This window comes from Hypomesus nipponensis, chromosome 6 (genome assembly GCF_054491055.1).
Source record: "Hypomesus nipponensis isolate SF chromosome 6, ASM5449105v1, whole genome shotgun sequence".
NCBI classification, from domain to species: Eukaryota; Metazoa; Chordata; class Actinopteri; order Osmeriformes; family Osmeridae; genus Hypomesus; species Hypomesus nipponensis.
Window position 1 is genome coordinate 3,037,230 of NC_140366.1, and position 12,431 is coordinate 3,049,660.

The 12,431-nt window shown below is 40.4% G+C and overlaps 1 long non-coding RNA gene across 1 annotated transcript; it reads left to right on the forward strand.

Annotated features, from left to right (window-relative positions):
- Positions 1-4,429: 4,429 nt before the first annotated feature.
- LOC146286408 (uncharacterized) lies at positions 4,430-5,144 on the forward strand. Its single transcript, XR_014758464.1, has 2 exons — positions 4,430-4,845; positions 5,064-5,144. It is a non-coding gene; the product is annotated as an uncharacterized LOC146286408 (long non-coding RNA).
- The last annotated feature ends 7,287 nt before the right edge of the window (positions 5,145-12,431 follow it).

The following is a 12,431-nucleotide window of genomic DNA, read 5'->3' on the forward strand; positions in this document are numbered from 1 at the left end:
ACTCTTGGTCTATACTATCAATGTTTCAGGATTTTTATAACTTTTTACCATTGCATACAAAATCGGAAATGCAATACCAACAAGATCCACATGGGCTTTTGTTAAAGTGTTTCTCGGCCTACACTATCAATGTTTCAGGATTTGAGACCTTTTTACCATTGCATACAAAATCGGAAATGCAATACCATCAAGAGCCACATGGGCCTTTGCTAAAGACCAAGGAATGAGTGGGGGCTTGGTCAGCCCACACTCTCCTGAAATGTTGCGTGTGCGTCTTGGCCGCGCGTGTGTCAAGGGAAGGCTGAGTGTGTGTGAGATTTTGGAGCACGCGCGGGGAGGAGCAAGGGAGACATTCATTGGAAATTTGCCTAGAAATTAGCCAAGCAAGCATGTTTCAAATATTCACCAAAAATCGACCTTTCATCTTACAGTCAACTTTTTCACAGATTTGTGTTATGAACATTCTCAAGAGTTTTCATATGAACTTGTGATTGAATCAGAGTATCAGTTTTTGAATGGCTGATGTGTAAAGCATAATTTTAGCGTTAGCGATAAGTTCAATTTGCTTTATATCAATCATTTTTTGAGATATGAATTTGCCTTTGCACATGGTAACATGTTGTAGTGTCTTCCTCCGATCTACCAAGTTTAGTGTTGATATCTCAAAGATTTGCTGAGACATGACTTCACATCCTGTTTGGCGGCTTTTCTGATGAATTTGATTGGCTGTACCGGACAGACGGTTATGAGGATCAAAATTCCTTTGATAACTTTTGTGAGGCTTGGTCTGAAGATCATCTCTGGTGATTTTGAAGAAGATATGACAAAAATTGTAGGAGGAGTAGGCTTTCAAAGGTTTTTGATAAAACCGGAAATGGCGGGAAATCTATATAACCGGAAATTAACGCCATGGTGTGCGTTGAACTCGGCTTGATCCAGGGAATCCAATGGTACCTCATTTTTGAAAATGAGTCATACGGTTCAAAAGTTGCGTGTGTAAACACAAGTCCAACTTTGACCCATTGGTGGCGCTAGAGTGGTCTAATGGGAGACATGAAACTTGGTGTAGGTATAGAAGAAACTGTCCTTAATGAGTGTGCCAAATTTCACAAAAAGTTGTCGATGGGGTCTAGGGGCTGCCATTGACTCCCATGGTACAAGAATTACAAATAATAAAACCACCAATAACAATAGGTTTCCTCCTTACGGAGGAATCCTAATTACTAATCACAAAAGTAAGGCCATGTTCACACTTGACTTCTTTTTTTTTTTTTTGTGGTGCCTTCAGCGCGTCCTCTGAGCGCCCTCTGAGCGCGCTTTCAGCTTGAGAATTCTGTAACCTGAACGGGAATCATACATTCTAGCGATACATTAATATACGTTATTTTCCGTTAGTTAGGCCTACTTATTGATAGCTAGCTACTATGGCGAATAAAATGCAATTACTTGCTTTAGCTTTGGCGTTTGAGGAGCCATATCCTGGTAATTAAGGTAGAAGGTAGGGCTGGGCGATAAATCGATAAAAATAACTATCGAAGTAATGACTTTGTCGATAAAGATATCGTAACATTAATTCATTTTCAATAATATCGATAATGTCGATAGAGAATAATTAGGAACAACAGTCCATTTAATTTCTGTGATGCAGCAGGAAGTTGCGGAGAAATGATAGCCTACGCTCACTAAAATATACTGAGCACGTCGAGTGGAGTACGTAGCTAATGTTAACCACGGAAAATTTGTCTTATTGCCGAAAACAGTGGCAGCAATAGCCATGGCGAGGGACCAACTTCCAATGAAGAAATTGTTGATAAAAAGGGTTAGTCTTGTTCAGTTATTTGGAAGTTGTTTGGCTTTTTGAAATCCGACAAAGAGAAGAGCAATGTTTGGTGCAAATTGGTGTAGTAAACAAACAGGTGGTTACCAAGTCTGGTAATACGACAAACTGCAAATGTGGACTTCTTGACCTCGACCTACGGTCTCGGTTAACAAACGTTTTAACAAATCTCTGCTTACAAAGGTGTTGGTAGATCTGTCGAAAGTCTATATATTTGTTTTTTTATATAATATAACAACACGTAGGAAAATCCCAAATCAAACACGACGAATCTGGTGCAGACGCCATGTTGTCAACATCTCCAAGGCAACCGCTTGCTAGGTCTGTAAATCGTTTGCGGACCTCCGCAAACGGTTTTGCGGATTTCTTATAACGTCTCTGGACATATAAGAACAGCGTTTTGGTCCAATTATAATACTAATATATATGAAACCTTTTTTACCACCTGAAGCAAAATCACTCGTTGGAACATGCAGAAAGTGTGAGTTTGCGCCAAGGTATTGATAAGTAGGCTATTGATAAAAAGCAAGGTTTTAAAAAGCTTAAGTTACTTGACCCCAGGTACGTGCTCCCTGGCCGCAAACATTTCTCTCACACTGCTCTGCCTAAACCTTATGCTGAGTGTAGGGAAAAAGTTGAGGAGGAGACTTATTTAGCTACTACAGATTCGTGGTCTATTGTTTAAGTTATCGAATGTAAATATAAGTATATATATCGATAATTTTTTACCCATATCGCCCAGTCCTAGTAGAAGGTTACTGGGGAAGGTAAACGCATACCTACTCTCCTCGTCCTGATTGGTCAGCTGTCAGAAAGGCGCTTGACGTCACCCAGCGCTTTTCTGAAAAGTTGAGAAAATGTTTAAAGGGAGGCCGCTTTTTAAAAAGGTGTCTGCCTTTTTCCTTTTCCCAAAAGGTTGCATGTAAAAAGGCGCTCAAGGCAGTGCTTTTTTTCTGAAAAAATAAGTCAAGTGTGAACACGGCCTAACATCTCAAAAGTGAATAATTTGGTTTTTTAACTCTTAACTAGGGCTGCCGCGATTCGTCGACGTCGCTGAAAATGCGTCGACATCAATATTTCAAATTGATGCATCTTTTAAAACAATTATTATAAAAAATACAAAAAACGCTTCAATTCATTATAACAAGTGTTCTTCTTCAATATCACATCGTAATTGGTGCTTGCATGACGTTGGTCGTTGTTGGCTCAAGTCATTGGTCGGCTCCAGTCAACGCTATCATGGCAGATGCAGAGTCCGACTTGGTTCCGAAACCCGAGTCCTCAAATACCCGAGGCTTCAAAAGTATGGGAATACTTCGACTTAACGCTATCACCAAACAATAAGGTGGTTTGTACACTGTGCAAAGTTTCAATGGCTTATCACAGCAGCACTTGCGCTATGCACGAGCACCTGAAAAGAAAACATACAGGCGCAAAAAAGGCAAAACCACCGTTGTCTGGTGTTGTCTATTCATGTGTATAAGGGATAGCCTTTTTAATCTATGTTGTCATTGTAGCTGCTAAATACACGCATTATTAAAGCTATAAAGTTGTCTGCCTGCTACCTTAGAGTTTCCATTGAATAAATGTTTAGGTAGGTTAGAATCAGGGTTTATTCTACGTTGGTCGATAAGATGGCTCTCTAGGTTAGCTCTTGCTCTTTAGCTAACTTGTTAACCGTAACCATGACGCTTTGCTAGGACAATGAAGGCATATGAAGTGATTTAAAGACATTAGCCCTACTCCGGCTCTAGAGTGTGGTAAATGTAGACTACCTGGTTCTTAGATAATTGGCGAATATCGCTATCTAATCATTACCAAACTGGCATAAGCACCAGCCCAGAACCAGCACCTTGGAATTTTTGGTTTAAAAGGGGTGTGTGTTCGTGTATGTTGGGATATGTTATGTACCTTATCTAATTATTTTAATTAACGTTGGAGTTGATAGTTTAAACCTACAGTTTTGTTTAAAAAAAATGTTTTATAAAAAAATTGTAAAAAAAAAACTTTTTCTTTTTTTGGGGGGGAAAATGAATCGTTTAGATTAATCGACTAATCGATAAAATAGTGTACAGATTAATCGAAAGAAAAATAGTCGTTAGTGGCAGCACTACTCTTAACATGGTCATAACATTTCAGAAGCCTGCGCCTCAAATGGTTTTTTTGTGGAAACCAGTTTATGAATATATTAAAGTTAAAACACACGTCCCCCCCAATATTTGATCATACTGTATGATTATGCGGGCAATATTGATGTGACTACTAGTACCTCTTTCTGCAGCTCCGAAAATATCAAATCCCGACCGATCCCTTTTCCAAATACTTTAGCTACAGGTTGAGATTGTGACAGTACTCTTACCAAAGGATGGACGTATGTTCGCTGTTTATTTCAATCTTAATCATAGAATAATATAAATAATGATCTTTTTTTTATTTTGTGTAATAATTAGGAAGTGATGGTGACACGTTCATGATTGGATTAGTGTGTCAAATATAAAATTAAATGACTTTTTATATTACATGTTAAATCCTCACTAGTTACTCAAGCGTTACCTTGTCATCCCGCAAGAACTACTAGTGATGTGGACCATTAATTGAAAGTGACAAACATGTTAACTCCTCACTAATTAGCTACTCAAGCGTTACATTGTCATCCCGCAGGAACTACTGATGATGTGGACCATTATTTTAAAGTGACAAACATGTTAACTCCTCACTAATTACTCAAGTGATCCCTCAGGAACTACTAGCGATGTGGATGTTCTGCCCATAATATGTTTTTATTCTGTCCATAATGTGTTTTATGTATTGGGTTAATCTAACTTGAAACGTTTGTATGTTCACGTGATGTAATGTGTTTGATATGAAAGCAAGTTTGGAATGTTTGTATGTTTGAAATGTAAACAAACCAGGCATCGTTCACATAGCAACTATCAACTGTCACAGAGCAAAATAACAACTTTATGTATTTTCAATCCGTTGTGTGAATCTTAAAGAAAGCAATGACTGTAAGTTTTAAACGATCGTAATATGTACATTAAGTTAAATACAATGAGTTATATTGTAACATTGATGATGATTTGGATGTTGTAGTCAAACTCGCTACAATTGCTAAATACTACTGTCGCATATGTTACGTTATGTTTTCTAGCTTAGAGCTAGTAATATCAGTTATCTATGTATTTTATAACTAAGCATTATTCTACTTTCTCTTTTTATTTTGTAGTTTCACTCCATTTCAATGTTGTCAATGACTAATAGTCAATAAAGGAGCAAGAGGCTCATTTTCCTGGCTCTTGAAAAAGGAGTTTGGCTCGCTGTTGAATCTACGTTGACGCTAGGAAGCACAACACGTAGAGAAAACAGTACATGGACCATTATTTTTAAGTGAAAAACATATCAACTTTTCACTAATTACTCAAGCTTTACCTTGTCATCCCACAGTAACTGTGATCTGGACCAGTATTTCTAAGTGAAAAACATGTTAACACCTCACTAACATGTCACCCTGCAATAACTACAACATAAGACAACTGCAGTGATTGGGTCTAATTTATTTTTATTTTTATTATATGCACTGGAAGATTTCCATTAAATCGTAAAAGAAAATCCTTCATAATGCAAAAATGCACATTGGCATAAAAGAATAAAGCACAAAATATGAGTGAATTTAACATTCTTTGTTTGGCACAATGATGAAACCTAGGATTTAAACAAAAATTCTGTATTTTGGAATGAACACATTCAACAAACTGTGATGAGAAAGTAAGTCAAACATAACGGCTAAATCAGTAATAAATTAGGCTACATGGCTAACCTTAACCAAACCAACAAAGAGGCCTACTCACTCTATAATGAGTCGAGCATTGGCCACTACTGCGAAATACAACAGCAACGCAATTCCAAAGGGATGAAAATTTGAAGGAAGAAAGAACAAATGGCAGGACTAATTTGCTAAGCCAATTCAGAGAACAGGAACATGGCCCAAAACGCTAGCTACAGTTGTTGCTAGCTATAAGCCTGGCTAGTTGTTGGCTAGCTTGTAAAACGTCCCATTCACACAAGCTGTATAGCATTGCAATCAAAATTTGCGCTGATTCTACAATTCGAAATTCTAGTGCAATTCACCTAGTTTGTTATCAAAGGGATTATGTTAGCTAAATACTGGATATTTACCTTCCATAAAAATGTGCCAAATGTCTGATTTTGCACTCCAATCTCACTCATTGACAGTGTGGTGCACCAGATTACAAAGGTACGGTGGCCCTGAAGTGCAAATGACACCCACTAACATGAAAGCATCACCCAAATGAAAACTCTCCCCCGAATACTAGTCAAATCCCCCCAAATAGGATTTTGTGCTTACCTCCCCCCGATACAAAGGTACGCTCACCCAAATGGGAAACGCATTACATTAATTCAAAACGGAAAGTGTTGTTACTGGTAATACAGTTTGTCGCTGAATGGATGCAGTAACTAACAAGAAATAAGAAATTGATCGACATAAGTACAAAATGCAATTGATTTGATTCAGATGACATCACTGTAGCTTTGCACCGCCATCTTACCTACCTACTCGGCCTTAGAAAATCCTGCAATATGCCTGCTTTTTCCCTCTGTTTCGGTGAAGTTCATCTCGGTGAATTCTGCTTAGGTCGAGGAGGACAGCCTTTAAGAGAGAAAGCGATTCCCCATTGATCTGTCGCATCAGAATTTTGATTTGGGTGACGAAAGTCTTGCAATTTGAGTGAGAATGCTTCGCCCGCATAGGAGTATGCGGCAGCCATGCCTTGGTCCCTCGGATTTTACGTTAGCCTCAGTCAGACTCGGGCGGTCACTGGCAGTGTTCACAATGTTGTATTTCACTCCATTCTACACCACAAACGTCAGGGAGGACTGCTTTTGGTAGATACGAGCCTACCGAAATTAGCCAGAATATTGGATCTCTTTAACCAAGCCGGTTTCATTCGTCATTTGCCTGAGAAAGCGATCTCGGTTAGCCAGGCTAGTATTGCCCGTTACATTAGGTCAGGCTATTTAAAGGTTTCGGACAAATGACTTTTGTGCATAGGACGTAAGTGCCTGAAAAGTTTATGTCAAGCCCTGCATCTGACATTAAAGAACATTGTCAAAGTTAATGACAGCTAGCAGTGAGCTAAGTGGCACTAAGATGAGTGCTAGCGTCGCCCGCATACCTAGACATAGTAAACTACCACCAAAAACATACATTTGATTTATTTCAAATAATAAATAACTTTCCCATGATTAAATATAAGTCCTTGGTGGCCATGTTCCGCACTTTCACGTCATTCACCCATCCAGCCACAGCATATTGATAAGCATCCATACTCTTGAAAGCCTTCAAGCCATCCCCACTGTATGGGGAGGGTTATGCACAAGATACATGTTTATAGCTAGCGTTAGCTCTGTCATGGAAAGCCAATTGGGACAAGCCTGGTGCAGATGATAAGGAACCAAAGAAAACTAGGGGTAACAAATAGGTTAAGGACCGGAACTTAAAATTGATTTTTTTTCGACATATCTCTGTCTCACTCATTGAAATCGGCAGTGTGGGCGGCCATACTGGGAAGATCGGTGGTGCATATGGCGGTGGGCTGTTTGGAAGTGACGTAGGTGACATCCAGTAGCGGACTGGCCATCGGGAGAATTCCCGATAAGCCGAAACACTTTTGGGCTTCCCAAATGGCCCGCCGGCCCATACTTATTTACTATTAATAATAATGTTGGATGAAGATTGAGCGACACGGTTGGCCGGCCCCCCTTTCCCCCAGGCCGGTTGGTCTATTCCAAATGAACGTCTATGCAGCCCTTAGTGCCGCTTATAAACGACACTGACAGATCGAAAGTTAGCTATAGAGACAATATGAAGATGGAAAACCAGGTTAAGAAACGGAAACGTAATTACCTTCACTAGACAATGTTTTACCAATTGCACAAAAGGCTATAGCCTATGTTTGTTTGTTTTACATCAAGCTCAAAAAACTACTTTTCGCTCAAATCAGCCAAAATAATTCGCTCGCACGCTACGCGCGCTTGCATGAAGCGTGGAAGTCCCAGCATCACATCAGGCACAGAATTTGCATGCATTAGCAGGGCGCTCGCTGTGGTGACGTATACGGGACCGGTTCTGGTAGGCTGGTCTGGATCAAAGTCCAGGGCCTATTTTTACTCCCAGTCCGTCCCTGGTGGCATCTATGAATAGCCTGACAGAGTCGTGCACCAGGACATTTATTTGGGTATCGAAACAGTAGGCTACTTATGCAAAAGCATAAATTGCGTGTTAAACATAAAAATCAATAGCCAAACAACTATCCTGGTCCACGTAACTGTCATTATCATGAACTTGAACGTTTTGGTTGGAAATAAGAAACATTAGTGTAAACTATTCATGACTACTGTTTATTTTAATCAGGGTCATTCCTATGAAATAATCTTAGATATGCTGTAAATGTTTCACAATATTTAAATAAGTAGCCAATGGGCACGCTAAAACGCAGTTGAAGGAAGCAGGAATTGTTTAAATTTGCGTTCTGATTTGTTTACTACGTCCCCACTGTCAGACATAGGCTAATTGTTTATATTTCCCACATGCAGGGTTTTGATATAGAAATGCATTTTTCATTTGCAATGGCAAGATTAGCTTAGCCTATAACAAAACATGTTAAATCATTTCGATTTGGCATTAGAACTAATCAGACTTCATCTGTAAGCAACCCCACTTAAGCTCAAGTTAGCAAACACTAGCTAGTCTGAAAACAGTCTGTTAACATGAATATTTGCAAGTCTCCAAGTTTGGTAGAAAATCTATGCATGATTGCACACTGTGCATGATTGATGTAAACCAGAGTTATTGTCGCGCAGAGAGGTAAGGTTTCGAGAAGTAATTTCAACAACCTTCTCAGATGAACACACAGAAGTAGCAAAAATCACTACACTTTATTGGGTACAACAAGTTCATAATAAAAAGGTATTGACACAGTAAAACTTCAGGCGGCATGCAACACTGGGGTAGACACAAATGTGACAATAGGACCGGGGTTTGAGATGGAACCAGCCCAAAGGAGCCGAGCAGCCCTTAGCCACCTGCTGCCCACAAAGTGCGCGTCCACATTTAAACTCTCAAATCGCACTGCAAACTGCCACACCCACCCAAGGACTAGACTAAGGAGCTCACAGCACTCAATTGAAGACTAGAATATATCACGGCACCGCTGTCGTGCGCACACGTTAACACCAATGTCCACACTTCACGCTCTCTGCGCAGGGTGGGCCGCAGGCCAGGCACCGGGGTCTGTCAGGCCACAGTTAGAATTTATTCCGATCCCAAATCCCTACCCAGTAGTGAAACCCTTTCCTGAGTTCATACCCCCCCCCCCCCCCCGGTAGTCAATGGCGCTGATAGTTCGATTGCGATACAACCTCCAACCTCAGACCCAGCGTCCTTGTCCCCGCACCGGCAGTCGGTCACCAATAATGCGTCTGTGTAATCCGCACCCGGTCGGCACTCCCACACCAGTTCGTGGGTCGATCAGTCCACTTTAATCCAAGCCGACAGCTGGAACCTCCGACGTGGTTCGGTCTGCTGCGCGTCGCTCTTTGGAACTAGCAAAATACAAGCAGAGCTTGGTTAATACAGGCCACTCAACTAATATGCTTTACACCAGCTTTACTCGATGGAAACGTCCCTTCGTCCCGCAGTCCTCGTTACAACAGGTGTGGTGGCGTGCTTCGTCTACCGGCCCCCATCTTCATGCGGCGTCCCTCTTTTCTGGGCTTGTGCGCCGAGCGACCACGCCCCCTCCGGAGTCAGCACCTGGTGACAATTATCCAACCCAACACTCCCTCCCCCAATGATTACCTTTACACCCTATGACCCGCGACATTATTGCATAAGCTTTCCAGATTCTTGTCATTTATTGTACATGCTACCATATATTTTCCGGTTTTCAGCTCAGCAACCTCGGTTTTGCATATTCTAAACTAACCTTAAACCCAAATTTGGCTGCTACATTCCCAGTGTTAGCAAACGCTAGCTAGTCTTAACATGAATATTTGCAAGCCTTCAAGCACAAACGTCACACTTTAAATCCTACCTGTTGCCTTTAACCATCCACTTATTTACTACTACTGTTGCATCCCTTGACATGTCATCTCCTTTTCCCTCTTTCTTTTTTCTATTTTTAGCCCCCGACAACTGTTTTGATTTGTCCATCATTTTCCATAGACGACAACTCAATACTCGTAACTGCTCGCTCAGCGCTCACGGCGCCCCCGCTCCCTCTCAATGTCAAAATTCTATGTTATGAGATAGGGCGCCTACCCTAGCAGTTCTAAAATGTTTTATAACATTGAGGAAATGCAGAAACGCTCAACAGCAGCTATAAATAGAAAATACCAAAAAAAGATGTAATATTTTTAAATTGATTAATTTTTACCATTGCTTCGGCGCCCCCATGGTGCGGCGCCCCTATGCGCCGCATATAGCGCATACCCACTTTTTGCGCCCCTGGTTGTTTGGCTTTCGATTTTTACGTTTAACACGCAATTTATGATTTTGCATAAGTAGCCTACTATTTGCTACATGCTTCGATACCCAAATACATTTCCTAGTGCACGTAACTCTGTCAGGCTATTGCATTTTGTACTTCTGTCGATCAATTTCTTATTTTTTGTTAGTTACTGAATCCATTCAGCGACGAAGTGTAGTACCAGTACCAACCATTTCCGTTTTTAGTTAATGTGTTTTTTCGTTAATGTAATGTTATTTCCAAGCCCCCGCCCCCACTCCTCGCCCCTCGGCTTGAAGCAACCATTGGTGGATGTAGGTGGTATTGCATTTACGGTTAGGTTCCCGTGTCTTCCGGTCGTTTTTATTCTATTAACTCCAGTCAACATTTACAAAACTATCTCCCCCAATAATTTTTGTTCGATTCTCGAACCTGGCTCATACTACTATCTTTTTCATAGAATAATTTTTCCTGATTTTTGCTAAATTTGAAACCAATCCGAAATGGGTAAACTAGCACCCCATTTATTTGCCTACGTCAATAAAAGTTGCCTGCAAATGCGCTCGCGGATACTAACAGGGCACGAGCACAAAATTTCACATTGGCCGACAGCCGATTTACATTGAGCTGAATGAGCCATAGACTTATATTGAATGAGCACAGGGAGAAATGGCTTGAGTTGCCTGCTTTGTTGTAGCAAGTTTAGCAAATTGTTGTCACACATACATGAAATGTTGTTAATATAGTTCATTCCAGTTATTTTAAAACAGATTTGATTTTTCGTAAAAACGTTCATGACATGATGGCAAATATATTATGTTTAGCACGAGAATAGATTGTTGACATGTCTATCTGGAGCAAAGACGAAGAATAATACTTTAACTGTTAACCACAATAGGAAATGATATATATTTTAATAATATTAGTCTTGCCTTCAGAAGCTTTTGTTAAACACACCCATTATTCTTTTTTTGATCGTGTCATCAAGCCAGACTGCTTTTGCTGGACAATGAAGGTCCTCAGTGACTATGTTTCACCCCCACTTACATCTGATGGAAACGTCTTGTAGCTTATATGGTTCTATGAATATGCCCCTTTCAAAGGCAAATGTTCAATAAAGTATATTTTAAACACACTTCTCGAGCTTTTATTTATTACATTATTAACACGTCTTGTTAGATCACGTTATTATCCATTAATAGACGTTTGGTTTTCTAGGTTGAACATATAAAACACAGGTCACATTTCGACACTGATGTGATATTGAAGGCAGTGTGAAATTCGAGGCATTTCGTTTGAATATAAAGTTGACAGTAAGCTATGGTAAGTCTGCATTATGGAAGATTTTGGTTACCAAAATAACTATTAAGCTTTCTTTGCCTGGCGAGAACAACGACAGAGCTGTTCATGTTTACAGTTTATTTCATCCGATACAATGCGTTGGAAATCATACTCATATCACGAAGAAAAAAAGCATTATGTGATGAGTTCCATCTAGAACACCCTATATTTAGCCCTATAGCCTATTTCTAAAAAACAAGTGAAAGGAATACTATACAGTGACAGAATACATTTCCGTTAAGTTTGCATCATGTGTCTGATTCTTATCAGACTTGTACCCCATTCTGCCCATAGATTCTGCAACTGCAATGCCCACACTTGCACGCTTGTAACCATATAAATCTATGCTCGCGACTGGTTGTCGCAAAGTATGACGTGTACAGCTAGTTGCAAGCGTGCACAAGGTCTCGGAGCTAGGGAAAAAAGAGCCATTGTTTAAAGCTAGACTGAAAGACACGGAAGTGGAAATATGGCCGCGTCCAGTCTCGCGCTCCCGCTTGCCTCACTGCGCCACTGAGCACTTTTCATAGAAATGAATGGGGACGCCATCTTGGAAGACAAAAGTAGCTTACTCTAGTTATATTGACTCTATGGTTGTTTCCCATTTGGGGGAGTGTATCTTTGTATTGGGGGGAGGTGAGCAAGTCATCCTATTAGGGGGGAGTTGACTTGTATTCGTTAAGTGTTTTAATTTGGGGGATGTACTCATATTAAGGGGTGTGGTT